Source organism: Schistocerca americana, chromosome 4 (genome assembly GCF_021461395.2).
Source record: "Schistocerca americana isolate TAMUIC-IGC-003095 chromosome 4, iqSchAmer2.1, whole genome shotgun sequence".
NCBI lineage: Eukaryota > Metazoa > Arthropoda > Insecta > Orthoptera > Acrididae > Schistocerca > Schistocerca americana.
The window spans coordinates 28,439,559-28,454,845 of record NC_060122.1 but is presented as its reverse complement, the minus strand read 5'-3'; positions in this window follow the sequence as shown (position 1 = coordinate 28,454,845).

Genomic DNA, 15,287 nt, shown 5'->3' with positions numbered 1-15,287 from the left:
AACAGGCACCATGCTGACTTCTCTCCGGGAGAGTAATGCTTCTAACTATCTGTGATTTGATTCGTTCCTGGGAAGCCAGTAATGGATTCCGATGGACATGGGAAGGTTTACTGTAACCTGTGGACCTTCATCTTGACGATGTAGCACAGAAATTGCGTCGGAATTGAATACAACAGGTACCATGCTGACTTCTCTCCGGGAGAGTAATGCTTCTAACTATCTGCGCTTTGATTCGTTCCTGGGATGCCAGTAATATATTCCGATGGCAATGGGAAGGTTTACTGTCACCTGTGGACCTTTATCTTGACGACGAAACACAGAAATTGCGTCGGAATTGAAGACAACAGGCACCATGCTGACTTCTCTCCGGGAGAGTAATGCTTCTAACTATCTGTGCTTCGATTCTTTCCTGGGATTCCAGCAATAGATTCCGATGGACATGGGAAGGTTTACTGTAACCTGTGGACCTTCATCTTGACGATGAAACACAGAAATTGCGTCGGAATAGAATACGACAGGCACCATGCTGACTTCTCTCCGGGAGAGTAATGCTTCTAACTATCTGTGCTTTGATTCTTTCCTGGGATGCCAGTAATATATTCCGATGGACATGGGAAGGTTTACTGTAACCTGTGGACCTTCATCTTGACGATGAAACACAGAAATAGCGTCGGAATTGAATACAACAGGCAATATGCTGACTTCTCTCCGGGAGAGTAATGCTTCTGACTGTCTCTGCTTTGATTCTTTCCTGGGATGCCAATAATAGATTCCGATGGACATGGAAGGTTTACTGTAACCTGTGGACCTTCATCTTGACGATGAAACACAGAAATTGCGTCGGAATTGAATACAACAGGCACCATGCTGACTTCTCTCCGGGAGAGTATTGCTACTAACTATCTGTGCTTTGATTCTTTCCTGGGATGCCAGTAATATATTCCGATGGACATGGAAAGGTTTACTGTAACCTGTGGACCTTCATCTTGACGATGAAACACTGAAATTGCGTCGGAATTGAATACAATAGGCACCATGCTGACTTCTCTCCGGGAGTGTAATGCTTCTAACTATCTGTGCTTTGATTCGTTCCTGAGATGCCAGTAATATATTCCGATGGACATGGGAAGGTTTACTGTAACCTGTGGACCTTCATCTTGACGATGAAACACAGAAATTGCGTCGGAATTGAATACAACAGGCACCATGCTGACTTTTCTCCGGGAGAGTAATGCTTCTAACTATCTGTGCTTTGATTCTTTCCTGGGATGCCAGTAATATATTCCGATGGACATGGGAAGGTTTACTGTAACGTGTTGACCTTCATCTTGCCGATGAAACACAGAAATTGCGTCGGAATTGAATACAACAGGCACCATGCCGACTTCTCTCCGGGAGAGTAATGCTTCTAACTATCTGTGCTATGATTCGTTCCTGGGATTCCAGTAATAGATTCCGATGGACATGGGAAGGTTTACTGTAACCTGTGGACCTTCATCTTGACGATGAAACACAGAAATTGCGTCGGAATTGAATACAACAAGCACCATGCTTACTTCTCTTCGGGAGAGTAATGCTTCCAACTATCTGTGCTTTGATTCGTTCCTGGGATTCCAGTAATAGATTCCGATGGACATGGGAAGGTTTACTGTAACCTGTGGACCTTCAACGTGACGATGAAGCACAGAAATTGCGTCGGAATTCAATACAACAGGCACTGTGCTGACTTCTCTCCGGGAGAGTAATGCCTCCAACTATCTGTGCTTTGATTCGTTCCTGGGATTCCAGTAATACATTCCGATGGACATGGGAAGGTTTACTGTAACCTGAGGACCATCAACGTGACGATGAAACACAGAAATTGCGTCGGAATTGAATACAAAAGGCACCATGCCCACTTCTCTCCGGGAGAGTAATGCTTCTAACTATCTGTGCTTTGATTCTTTCCTGGGATGCCAGTAATATATTCCGATGGACATGGGAAGGTTTACTGTAACCTGTGGACCTTCATCTTCACGATGAAACACAGAAATTGCGTCCGAATAGAATACAATAGGCACCATGCTGACTTCTCTCCGGGAGAGTTATGCTTCTAACTATCTGTGCTTTGATTCGTTCCTGGGATTCCAGTAATAGATTCCGATGGACATGGGAAGGTTTACTGTAACCTGTAGACCCTCATCTTGACGATGAAACACAGAAATTGCGTCGGAATTGAATACAACAGGCACCATGCTGACTTCTCTCCGGGAGAGTAATGCTTCTAACTATCTGTGCTTTGATTCGTTCCTGGGATTCCAGAAATACATTCCGATGGACATGGGAAGGTTTACTGTAACCTGTGGACCTTCATCTTGACGATGAAACACAGAAATTGCGTCGGAATTGAATACAACAGGCACCATGCTGACTTCTCTCCGGGAGAGTAATGCTTCTAACTATCTGTGCTTTGATTCGTTCCTGGGATGCCAGTAACATATTCCGATGGACATGGGAAGGTTTACTGTAACCTGTGGACCTTCGTCTTGACGATGAAACACTGAAATTGCGTCGGAATTGAATACAACAGGCACCATGCTGACTTCTCTCCTTGAGAGTAATGCTTCTAACTGTCTCTGCCTTGATTCTTTCCTGGGATGCCAGTAATAGATTCCGATGGACATGGGAAGGTTTACTGTAACCTGTGGACCTTCATCTTGACGATGAAACACAGATATTGCGTCGGAATTGAATAATCCAGGCACCATGCTGACTTTTTTCCGGGAGAGTAATGCTTATAACTATCTGTGCTTTGATTCTTTCCTGGAATGCCAGTAATATATTCCGATGGACATGGGAAGGTTTACTGTAACCTGTGGACCTTCATCCTGACGATGAAACACAGAAATTGCGTCGGAATTGAATACAACAGGCACCATGCTGACTTCTCTCCGGGAGAGTAATGCTTCTAACTATCTGTGCTTTGATTCGTTCCTGGGATTCCAGTAATAGATTCCGATGGACATGGGAAGGTTTACTGTAACCTGTGGACATTCAACGTCACGATGAAGCACAGAAATTGCGTCGGCATTGAATACCACAGGCACCATGCCGGCTTCTCTCCGGGAGAGTAATGCTTCTAACTATCTGTGCTTTGATTCGTTCCTGGGATTCCAGTAATAGATTCCGATGGACATGCGAAGGTTTACTGTAACCTTTGGACCTTCATCTTGACGATGAAGCAAAGAAATTGCGTCGGATATGAATACAACAGGCACCATGCCAACTTCTCTCCGGGAGAGTAATGCTTCTATCTATCTGTGCTTTGATTCGTTCCTGGGATTCCAGTAATAGATTCCGATGGACATGGGAAGGTTTACTGTAACCTGTGGACCTTCATCTTGACGATGAAACACAGAAATTGCGTCGGAATTGAATACAACAGGCACCATGCTGACTTCTCTCCTTGAGAGTAATGCTTCTAACTGTCTCTGCCTTGATTCTTTCCTGGGATGCCAGTAATAGATTCCGATGGACATGGGAAGGTTTACTGTAACCTGTGGACCTTCATCTTGACGATGAAACACAGAAATTGCGTCGGAATAGAATACGACAGGCACCATGCTGACTTCTCTCCGGGAGAGTAATGCTTCTAACTATCTGTGCTTTGATTCTTTCCTGGGATGCCAGTAATATATTCCGATGGACATGGGAAGGTTTACTGTAACCTGTGGACCTTCATCTTGACGATGAAACACAGAAATAGCGTCGGAATTGAATACAACAGGCACCATGCTGACTTCTCTCCGGGAGAGTAATGCTTGTGACTGTCTCTGCTTTGATTCTTTCCTGGGATGCCAATAATGGATTCCGATGGACATGGAAGGTTTACTGTAACCTGTGGACCTTCATCTTGACGATGAAACACAGAAATTGCGTCGGAATTGAATACAACAGGCACCATGCTGACTTCTCTCCGGGAGAGTATTGCTACTAACTATCTGTGCTTTGATTCTTTCCTGGGATGCCAGTAATATATTCCGATGGACATGGAAAGGTTTACTGTAACCTGTGGACCTTCATCTTGACGATGAAACACTGAAATTGCGTCGGAATTGAATACAATAGGCACCATGCTGACTTCTCTCCGGGAGTGTAATGCTTCTAACTATCTGTGCTTTGATTCGTTCCTGAGATGCCAGTAATATATTCCGATGGACATGGGAAGGTTTACTGTAACCTGTGGACCTTCATCTTGACGATGAAACACAGAAATTGCGTCGGAATTGAATACAACAGGCACCATGCTGACTTTTCTCCGGGAGAGTAATGCTTCTAACTATCTGTGCTTTGATTCTTTCCTGGGATGCCAGTAATATATTCCGATGGACATGGGAAGGTTTACTGTAACCTGTTGACCTTCATCTTGCCGATGAAACACAGAAATTGCGTCGGAATTGAATACAACAGGCACCATGCCGACTTCTCTCCGGGAGAGTAATGCTTCTAACTATCTGTGCTTTGATTCGTTCCTGGGATTCCAGTAATAGATTCCGATGGACATGGGAAGGTTTACTGTAACCTGTGGACCTTCATCTTGACGATGAAACACAGAAATTGCGTCGGAATTGAATACAACAAGCACCATGCTTACTTCTCTCCGGGAGAGTAATGCTTCTAACTATCTGTGCTTTGATTCGTTCCTGGGATTCCAGTAATAGATTCCGATGGACATGGGAAGGTTTAGTGTAACCTGTGGACCTTCATCTTGACGATGAAACACAGCAATTGCGTCGGAATTGAATACAACAGGCACCATGCTGACTTCTCTCCGGGAGAGTAATGCTTCTAACTATCTGTGCTTTGATTCGTTCCCGGGATGCCAGTAATATATTCCGATGGACATGGGAAGGTTTACTGTAACCTGTGGACCTTCATCTTGACGATGAAGCACAGAAATTGCGTCGGATATGAATACAACAGACACCATGCCGACTTCTCTCCGGGAGAGTAATGCTTCTAACTATCTGTGCTTTGATTCGTTCCTGGGATTCTAGTAATAGATTCCGATGGACATGGGAATTTTTACTGTAACTTGTGGACCTTCATCTTGAAGATGAAACACAGATATTGAGTCGGAATTTAATACAACAGGCACCATGCCGACTTCTGTCCGGGAGAGTAATACTTCTAACTGTCTCTGCTTTGATTCTTTCCTGGGGTGCCAGTAATAGATTCCGATGGACATGGGAAGGTTTGCTGTAACCTGTGGACCTTCATCTTGATGATGAAGCACAGAAATTGCGTCGGAATTGAATACAACAGGCACCATGCTGACTTCTCTCCGGGAGAGTAATGCTTCTCACTATCTGTGCTTTGATTCGTTCCTGGGATTCCAGTAATAGATTCCGATGGACATGGGAAGGTTCACTGAACCTGTGGACCTTCATCTTGACGATGAAACACAGAAATTGAGTCGGAATTTAATACAACAGGCAACATGCTGACTTCTCTCCAGGAGAGTAATGCTTCTAACTGTCTCTGCTTTGCGTCGGAAATGAATACAACAGGCACCATGCTGACTTATCACCGGGAGAGTAATGCTTCTAACTATCTGTGCTTTGATTCGTTCCTGGGATTCCAGTAATAGATTCCGATGGACATGGGAAGGTTTACTGTAACCTGTGGAACTTCATCTTGACGATGAAACACAGAAATTGCGTCGGAATTGAATACAACAGGCACCATGCTGACTTCTCTCCGGGAGAGTAATGCTTCTAACTATCTGTGCTTTGATTCGTTCCTGGGATGCCAGTAACATATTCCGATGGACATGGGAAGGTTTACTGTAACCTGTGGACCTTCGTCTTGACGATGAAACACAGAAATTGCGTCGGAATTGAATACAACAGGCACCATGCTGACTTCTCTCCTTGAGAGTAATGCTTCTAACTGTCTCTGCCTTGATTCTTTCCTGGGATGCCAGTAATAGATTCCGATGGACATGGGAAGGTTTACTGTAACCTGTGGACCTTCATCTTGACGATGAAACACAGATATTGCGTCGGAATTGAATAATCCAGGCACCATGCTGACTTTTTTCCGGGAGAGTAATGCTTCTAACTATCTGTGCTTTGATTCTTTCCTGGAATGCCAGTAATATATTCCGATGGACATGGGAAGGTTTACTGTAACCTGTGGACCTTCATCCTGACGATGAAACACAGAAATTGCGTCGGAATTGAATACAACAGCCACCATGCTGACTTCTCTCCGGGAGAGTAATGCTTCTAACTATCTGTGCTTTGATTCGTTCCTGGGATTCCAGTAATAGATTCCGATGGACATGGGAAGGTTTACTGTAACCTGTGGACATTCAACGTGACGATGAAGCACAGAAATTGCGTCGGAATTGAATACAACAGGCACCATGCCGGCTTCTCTCCGGGAGAGTAATGCTTCTAACTATCTGTGCTTTGATTCGTTCCTGGGATTCCAGTAATAGATTCCGATGGACATGCGAAGGTTTACTGTAACCTTTGGACCTTCATCTTGACGATGAAGCACAGAAATTGCGTCGGATATGAATACAACAGGCACCATGCCGACTTCTCTCCGGGAGAGTAATGCTTCTATCTATCTGTGCTTTGATTCGTTCCTGGGATTCCAGTAATAGATTCCGATGGACATGGGAAGGTTTACTGTAACCTGTGGACCTTCATCTTGACGATGAAACACAGAAATTGCGTCGGAATTGAATACAACAGGCACCATGCTGACTTCTCTCCTTGAGAGTAATGCTTCTAACTGTCTCTGCCTTGATTCTTTCCTGGGATGCCAGTAATAGATTCCGATGGACATGGGAAGGTTTACTGTAACCTGTGGACCTTCATCTTGACGATGAAACACAGAAATTGCGTCGGAATAGAATACGACAGGCACCATGCTGACTTCTCTCCGGGAGAGTAATGCTTCTAACTATCTGTGCTTTGATTCTTTCCTGGGATGCCAGTAATATATTCCGATGGACATGGGAAGGTTTACTGTAACCTGTGGACCTTCATCTTGACGATGAAACACAGAAATAGCGTCGGAATTGAATACAACAGGCACCATGCTGACTTCTCTCCGGGAGAGTAATGCTTCTGACTGTCTCTGCTTTGATTCTTTCCTGGGATGCCAATAATAGATTCCGATGGACATGGAAGGTTTACTGTAACCTGTGGACCTTCATCTTGACGATGAAACACAGAAATTGCGTCGGAATTGAATACAACAGGCACCATGCTGACTTCTCTCCGGGAGAGTATTGCTACTAACTATCTGTGCTTTGATTCTTTCCTGGGATGCCAGTAATATATTCCGATGGACATGGAAAGGTTTACTGTAACCTGTGGACCTTCATCTTGACGATGAAACACTGAAATTGCGTCGGAATTGAATACAATAGGCACCATGCTGACTTCTCTCCGGGAGTGTAATGCTTCTAACTATCTGTGCTTTGATTCGTTCCTGAGATGCCAGTAATATATTCCGATGGACATGGGAAGGTTTACTGTAACCTGTGGACCTTCATCTTGACGATGAAACACAGAAATTGCGTCAGAATTGAATACAACAGGCACCATGCTGACTTTTCTCCGGGAGAGTAATGCTTCTAACTATCTGTGCTTTGATTCTTTCCTGGGATGCCAGTAATATATTCCGATGGACATGGGAAGGTTTACTGTAACCTGTTGACCTTCATCTTGCCGATGAAACACAGAAATTGCGTCGGAATTGAATACAACAGGCACCATGCCGACTTCTCTCCGGGAGAGTAATGCTTCTAACTATCTGTGCTTTGATTCGTTCCTGGGATTCCAGTAATAGATTCCGATGGACATGGGAAGGTTTACTGTAACCTGTGGACCTTCATCTTGACGATGAAACACAGAAATTGCGTCGGAATTGAATACAACAAGCACCATGCTTACTTCTCTCCGGGAGAGTAATGCTTCTAACTATCTGTGCTTTGATTCGTTCCTGGGATTCCAGTAATAGATTCCGATGGACATGGGAAGGTTTACTGTAACCTGTGGACCTTCAACGTGACGATGAAGCACAGAAATTGCGTCGGAATTCAATACAACAGGCACTGTGCTGACTTCTCTCCGGGAGAGTAATGCTTCCAACTATCTGTGCTTTGATTCGTTCCTGGGATTCCAGTAATAGATTCCGATGGACATGGGAAGGTTTACTGTAACCTGAGGACCATCAACGTGACGATGAAACACAGAAATTGCGTCGGAATTGAATACAAAAGGCACCATGCCCACTTCTCTCCGGGAGAGTAATGCTTCTAACTATCTGTGCTTTGATTCTTTCCTGGGATGCCAGTAATATATTCCGATGGACATGGGAAGGTTTACTGTAACCTGTGGACCTTCATCTTGACGATGAAACACAGAGATTGCGTCCGGATAGAATACAATAGGCACCATGCTGACTTCTCTCCGGGAGAGTTATGCTTCTAACTATCTGTGCTTTGATTCGTTCCTGGGATTCCAGTAATAGATTCCGATGGACATGGGAAGGTTTACTGTAACCTGTAGACCCTCATCTTGACGATGAAACACAGAAATTGCGTCGGAATTGAATACAACAGGCACCATGCTGACTTCTCTCCGGGAGAGTAATGCTTCTAACTATCTGTGCTTTGATTCGTTCCTGGGATGCCAGTAATATATTCCAAAAGACATGGGAAGGTTTACTGTAACCTGTGGACCTTCATCTTGACGATGAAACACAGAAAATGCGTCGGAATTGAATACAACGGGCACCATGCTGACTTCTCTCCGGGAGAGCAGTGCTTCTAACTATCTGTGCTTTGATTCGTTCCTGGGATGCCAGTAATAGATTCCGATGGGCATGGGAAGGTTTACTGTAACCTGTGGACCTTCATCTTGACGATGAAACACAGAAATTGCGTCGGAATTGAATACAACAGGCACCATGCTTACTTCTGTCCGGGAGAGTAATGCTTCTAACTATCTGTGCTTTGATTCGTTCCTGGGATTCCAGAAATACATTCCGATGGACATGGGAAGGTTTACTGTAACCTGTGGACCTTCATCTTGACGATGAAACACAGAAATTGCGTCGGAATTGAATACAACAGGCACCATGCTGACTTCTTTCCGGGAGAGTAATGCTTCTAACTATCTGTGCTTTGATTCGTTCCTGGGATGCCAGTAATATATTCCGATGGACATGGGAAGGTTTACTGTAACCTGTGGACCTTCATCTTGACGATGAAACACAGAAATTGCGTCGGAACTGAATACAACAGGAACCATGCTGACTTCTCTCCGGGAGAGTAATGCTTCTAACTATCTGTGCTTTGATTCTTTCCTGCGATGCCAGTAATATATTCCGATGGACATGGGAAGGTTTACTGTAACCTGCGGACCTTCATCTTGACGATGAAACACAGATATTACGTCGGAATGGAATACAACAGGCACCATGCTGACTTCCCTCCGGGAGAGTAATGCTTCTAACTATCTGTGCTTTGATTCGTTAGTGGGATGCCAGTAATATATTCCGATGGACATGGGAAGGTTTACTGTAACCTGTGGACCTTCATCTTGACGATGAAACACAGAAATTGCGTCGGAATTAAATACAACAGTCACCATGCTGACTTCTCTCCGTTAGAGTAATGCTTCTAACTATCTGTGCTTTGATTCTTTCCTGGGATGCCAGTAATATATTCCGATGGACATGGGAAGGTTTACTGTAACCTGTGGACCTTCATCTTGACGATGAAACACAGAAATTGCGTCGGAATTGAATACAACAGGAACCATGCTGACTTCTCTCCGGGAGAGTAATGCCTCTAACTATCTGTGCTTTGATTCTTTCCTGGGATGCCAGTAATATATTCCGATGGACATGGGAAGGTTTACTGTAACCTGTGGACCCTCATCTTGACGATGAAACACAGAAATTGCGTCGGAATTGTATACAACAGGCACCATGCTGACGTCTCTCCGAGAGAGCAATGCTTCTAACTATCTGTGCTTTGATTCGTTCCTGGGATTCCAGTAATAGATTCCGATGGACATGGGATGGTTTACTGTATCCTGTGGACCTTCATCTTGACCATGAAACACAGAAATTGCGTCGGAATTGAATACAACAGGCAACATGCTGACTTCTCTCCGGGAGAGTAATGCTTCTAATTATCTGTGCTTTGATTCGTTCCTGGGATTCCAGTAATAGATTCCGATGGACATGGGAAGGTTTACTGCAACCTGTGGACCTTCAACGTGACGATGAAACACAGAAATTGCGTCGGAATTGAATACAACAGGCACCATGCCGACTTCTCTCCGGGAGAGTAATGCTTCTAACTGTCTCTGCTTTGATTCTTTCCTGGGATGCCAGTAATAGATTCCGATGGCCATGGGAAGGTTTACTGTAACCTGTGGACCTTCATCATGACGATGAAGCACAGAAATTACGTCGGAATTGAATACAACAGGCACCATGCTGACTTCTCTCCGGGAGAGTAATGCTTCTAAGTATCTGTGCTTTGATTCGTTCCTGGGATGCCAGTAATAGATTACGATGGACATGGGAAGGTTTACTGTAATCTGTGGACCTTCATCTTGACGATAAAGCACAGAAATTGTGTCGGGATTGAATACAACAGGCACCATGCTGACTTCTCTCCGGGAGAGTAATGCTTCTAACTATCTGTGCTTTGATTCGTTCCTGGGACTCCAGTAATAGATTCCGATGGACATGGGAAGGTTTACTGTAACCTGTGGACCTTCATCTTGACAATGAAACACAAAAATTGCGTCGGAATTGAATACAACAGGCACCATGCTGACTTCTCTCCGGGAGAGTAATGCTTCTAACTATCTGTGCTTTGATTCTTTCCTGGGATGCCAGTAATATATTCCGATGGACATGGGAAGGTTTACTGTAACCTGTGGACCTTCATCTTGACGATGAAACACAGAAATTGCGTCGGAATGGAATACAATAGGCACCATGCTGACATCTCTCCGGGAGAGTAATGCTTCTAACTATCTGTGCTTTGATTCGTTCCTGGGATTCCAGTAATAGATTCCGATGGACATGGGAAGGTTTACTGTAACCTGTAGACCCCCATCTTGACGATGAAACACAGAAATTGCGTCGGAATTGAATACAACAGGCACCATGCTGACTTCTTTCCGGTGAGAGTAATGCTTCTAACTATTTGTGCTTTGATTCGTTCCTGGGATGCCAGTAATATATTCCAAAGGGCATGGTAAGGTTTACTGTAACCTGTGGGCCTTCATCTTGACGATGAAACACAGAAATTGCGTCGGAATTGTATACAACAGGCACCATGTTGACTTCTCTCCAGGAGAGTAATGCTTCTAACTATCTGTGGTTTGATTCGTACCTGGGATGCCAGTAACAGATTCCGATGAACATGGGAAGGTTTACTGTAACCTGTGGACCTTCATCTTGACGATGAAACACAGAAATTGAGTCGGAATTGAATACAACAGGCACCATGCTTACTTCTCTCCGGGAGAGTAATGCTTCTAACTATCTGTGCTTTGATTCGTTCCTGGGATTCCAGTAATAGATTCCGATGGACATGGGAAGGTTTACTGTAACCTGTGGACCTTCATCTTGACGATGAAACACAGAAATTGCGTCGGAATTGAATACAACAGGCACCATGCTGACTTCTCTCCGGGAGAGTAATGCTTCTAACTATCTGTGCTTTGATTCGTTCCTGGGATGCAAGTAATATATTACGATGGACATGGGAAGGTTTACTGTAACCTGTGGACCTTCATCTTGACGATGAAACACAGAAATTGCGTCGGAATTGAATACAACAGGCACCATGCTGACTTCTCTCCGGGAGAGTAATGCTTCTAACTATCTGTGCTTTGATTCCTTCCTGGGATGCCAGTAATATATTCCGATGGACATGGGAAGGTTTACTGTAACCTGTGGACCTTCATCTTGACGATGAAACACAGAAATTGCGTCGGAATTGAATACAACAGGCACCATGCTGACTTCTCTCCGGGAGAGTAATGTTTCTAACTATCTGTGTCTTGATTCGTTCCTGGGATTCCAGTAATACATTCCGATAGACATGGGAAGGTTTACTGTAACTTGTGGACCTTCAACGTGACGACGAAGCACAGAAATTGCGTCGGAATTGAATACAACAGGCACCATGCCGACTTCTCTCCGGGAGAGTTATACTTCTAACTATCTGTGCTTTGATTCGTTCCTGGGATTCCAGTAATAGATTCCGATGGACATGGGAAGGTTTACTGTAACCTGTGGACCTTCAACGTGACGATGAAGCACAGAAATTGCGTCGGAATTGAACACAACAGGCACTATGCCGACTTCTCTCCGGGAGAGAAATGTTTCTAACTGTATCTGCTTTGATTCGTTCCTGGGATGCCAGTAATAGATTCCGATGGACATGGGAAGGTTTACTGTAACCTGTGGACCTTCATCTTGACGATGAAACACAGAAATTGCGTCGGAATTGAATACAACAGGCACCATGCTGACTTCTCTCCGGGAGAGTAATGCTTCTAACTATCTGTGCTTTGATTCTTTCCTGGGATGCCAGTAATAGATTCCGTTGCACATGGGAAGGTTTACTGCAACCTGTGGACCTTCATCTTGACGATGAAGCACAGAAATTGTGTCGGAATTGAATAAAACACTCACCATGCTGACTTCTCTCCTTGAGAGTAATGCTTCTCACTATCTGTGCTTTGATTCGTTCCTGGGATTCCAGTAATAGTTTCCGATGGACATGGGAAGGTTTACTGTAACCTGTGGACCTTCATCTTGACGATGAAACACAGAAATTGCGTCGGAATTTAGTACAACAGGCAACATGCTGACTTCTCTCCAGGAGAGTAATGCTTCTAACTGTCTCTGCTTTGATTCTTTCCTGGGATGCCAGTAATAGATTCCGATGAACATGGGAAGGTTTACTGTAACCTGTGGACCTTCATCTTGACGACGTAACACAGAAATTGCGTCGGAATTGAATACAACAGTCACCATGCTGACTTCTCTCCGGGAGAGTAATGCTTCTAACTATCTGTGCTTTGATTCTTTCCTGGGATGCCAGTAATAGATTCCGTTGCACATGGGAAGGTTTACTGTAACCTGTGGACCTTCATCTTGACGATGAACCACAGAAATTGTGTCGGAATTGAATAAAACAGGCACCATGCTGACTTCTCTCCTTGAGAGTAATGCTTCTCACTATCTGTGCTTTGATTCGTTCCTGGGATTCCAGTAATAGTTTCCGATGGACATGGGAAGGTTTACTGTAACCTGTGGACCTTCATCTTGACGATGAAACACAGAAATTGCGTCGGAATTTAATACAACAGGCAACATGCTGACTTCTCTCCAGGAGAGTAATGCTTCTAACTGTCTCTGCTTTGATTCTTTCCTGGGATGCCAGTAATAGATTCCGATGAACATGGGAAGGTTTACTGAAACCTGTGGACCTTCATCTTGACGATGGAACACAGAAATTGCGTCGGAATTGAATACAACAGGCACTATGCTGACTTTGTTCCGGGAGAGTAATGCTTCTAACTATCTGTGCTTTGATTCTTTCCTGGGACCTCAGTAATATATTCCGATGGACATGGGCAGGTTTACTGTAACCTGTGGACCTTCATCTTGACGATGAAACACAGAAATTGCGTCGGAATTGAATACAACAGGCACCATGCTGACTTCTCTCCGGGAGAGTAATGCTTCTAACTATCTGTGCTTTGATTCGTTATTGGCATGCCAGTAATAGATTCCGATGGACATGGGAAGGTTTACTGTACCCTGTGGACCTTCATCTTGACGACGAAACACAGAAATTGCGACGGAATTGAATACAACAGTCACCATGCTGACTTCTCTCCGGGAGAGTAATGCTTCTAACTATCTGTGCTTTGATTCTTTCCTGGGATGCCAGTAATAGATTCCGTTGCACATGGGAAGGTTTACTGTAACCTGTGGACCTTCATCTTGACGATGAAGCACAGAAATTGTGTCGGAATTGAATAAAACAGGCACCATGCTGACTTCTCTCCTTGAGAGTAATGCTTCTCACTATCTGTGCTTTGATTCGTTCCTGGGATTCCAGTAATAGTTTCCGATGGACATGGGAAGGTTTACTGTAACCTGTGGACCTTCATCTTGACGATGAAACACAGAAATTGCGTCGGACTTTAATACAACAGGCAACATGCTGACTTCTCTCCAGGAGAGTAATGCTTCTAACTGTCTCTGCTTTGATTCTTTCCTGGGATGCCAGTAATAGATTCCGATGAACATGGGGAGGTTTACTGAAACCTGTGGACCTTCATCTTGACGATGAAACACAGAAATTGCGTCGGAATTGAATACAACAGGCACCATGCTGACTTTGTTCCGGGAGAGTAATGCTTCTAACTATCTGTGCTTTGATTCTTTCCTGGGATGCCAGTAATATATTCCGATGGACATGGGCAGGTTTACTGTAACCTGTGGACCTTCATCTTGACGATGAAACACAGAAATTGCGTCGGAATTGAATACAACAGGCACCATGCTGACTTCTCTCCGGGAGAGTAATGCTTCTAACTATCTGTGCTTTGATTCTTTCCTGGGATGCCAGTAATAGATTCCGTTGCACATGGGAAGGTTTACTGTAACCTGTGGACCTTCATCTTGACGATGAAGCACAGAAATTGTGTCGGAATTGAATAAAACAGGCACCATGCTGACTTCTCTCCTTGAGAGTAATGCTTCTCACTATCTGTGCTTTGATTCGTTCCTGGGATTCCAGTAATAGTTTCCGATGGACATGGGAAGGTTTACTGTAACCTGTGGACCTTCATCTTGACGATGAAACACAGAAATTGCGTCGGAATTTAATACAACAGGCAACATGCTGACTTCTCTCCAGGAGAGTAATGCTTCTAACTGTCTCTGCTTTGATTCTTTTTTGGGATGCCAGTAATAGATTCCGATGAACATGGGAAGGTTTACTGAAACCTGTGGACCTTCATCTTGACGATGAAACACAGAAATTGCGTCGGAATTGAATACAACAGGCACCATGCTGACTCTGTTCCGGGAGAGTAATGCTTCTAACTATCTGTGCTTTGATTCTTTCCTGGGATGCCAGTAATATATTCCGATGGACATGGGCAGGTTTACTGTAACCTGTGGACCTTCATCTTGACGATGAAACACAGAAATTGCGTCGGAATTGA